This window comes from Sorex fumeus, unplaced genomic scaffold (genome assembly GCF_029834395.1).
Source record: "Sorex fumeus unplaced genomic scaffold, SorFum_2.1 ptg000047l, whole genome shotgun sequence".
Lineage (NCBI taxonomy): Eukaryota > Metazoa > Chordata > Mammalia > Eulipotyphla > Soricidae > Sorex > Sorex fumeus.
The window spans coordinates 12,412,726-12,414,363 of NW_026606104.1; positions in this window are offsets into that span (position 1 = coordinate 12,412,726).

The following is a 1,638-nucleotide window of genomic DNA, read 5'->3' on the forward strand; positions in this document are numbered from 1 at the left end:
TTTTTGAGGTGGTGGTGGTGGAGAGACCTTTAAAGTGGTACTCTAAGGCACAGGGCCTACTCCTGGTGCTACTCAGCAATGTGGGCCTGTTCAATGAGATGATATATTGTTTGGGGCCCAGCATGATGAGCGTTTCCATGTTAATTTTGGTGGGTTTTTGGGACTACGAGGTGCTGGGGGATCAAACTAAGGGTCTTGTGCATGCAGAGCATTGTACTTTATTCCTTTCAGCTATTTTCAGAGGTCTGTCGCTGACTTTGGTAACTTAACAGTGAAATGTTTTAGTAAGTCAATTCAGATTCAAACAAAGATCTGGGTATTTTCTCAGATTCCTGAACATCAATAGCTTGCTCCTTAGATCCAGGATGTTTTCAGCTATTTTATTTCTGAATATGGTCTCTTGTTCCCTTCTCTCTCTTTTTACCTTAGGGCACTCTCATAACTCTGATGTTTACAATCCTAAGGAAATCTGATATTTTTCATAGTATTTATTTGTTTTTTTTTTCTAGATCATGTCCCTTTCCCCTCTTTCTTTTGTGTCATTGCTCTAATTTTATCTTTCATTTGTCATATTTTTCTATGAGATTGAGTCCACCTGTTATATTTTCTATGTTGGAAACCCTCATTTTAAGTGTTCTTCATAATCAGTATCTCTGTTTGGAATTTTAAATATCTTCATCCTCTTTGGGGAACACTTCTTGTATATATATATGTATATATATATATTATGTGTGTGTGAATAACTTGACCTTGCTTTCTTGTTTTTAATTGACATTCTTTAAACTTAAGTTTTTTTTTTAAAAAAAGATGGTTCTTTTCCATAATTTGTGTTACCTCCTCCAATTTTGTGGTTTGTTGGGGCTTGGATAGCGCCATACCCTACAGTGCTCAAGAGCCGTCTCTGGTTCTGTACTTTAGAGTAACCCCTGATGGTGCTTGGGGACCTATATACAGTGATGCAGAGATTGAACTGTGATCAGTTGCATGCAAAGCAAACACCTTAACTCCTGTACTCTCTCTGTCATCAATTCTGATTTTTTAACTTTATCTCCTGGATACTTTTAGTACAGTAGCAGAGAGGGCTCTTATACATCTGGGTCAACTTCTTTTGCTTTCCTATTGCAAGCTTAGTGTTAGATTCTTTGCTTCCATGCAGTAATGGGGAGGGAAGGTGATGGTGAAGAGGAGACTGAAAACCTCAATTGATCTATCACAGTGTTCTCAATGGGGACTACTAGGGAAACAGTGCAGTAAGAGAGCTCTATTATCGCTGACGTTTGGGACCACTCTAGTCCTTTACTCCCCCTTACTCAGTGTCACAGCCTCTGCTTTTATATCATGGCTGAATACTGTGCTAATTTCTAATAAGGGGAACAGGAGGGCCTCAGCCAGCAGCGCTGCCACTAACCTGTGACATGGGGACTCAGTGTTTTTTGTTTGTTTGTTTTTGTTTCCTGTTTTTTGTCTCAGAGTTTGATTTCCACCAGCAGCTGTCTTTCATTACTGACTGAAAGGTAAACTGTGATTTACACAGAATTGCCTTTCTCATGCCAGATCAACTTACCCATGGCAATGTTAGTTGGTGTGCACTGTGTTTCTTCAGGGGCTTCTCACTGTCCCTCTTGGAGCTCTCATCCT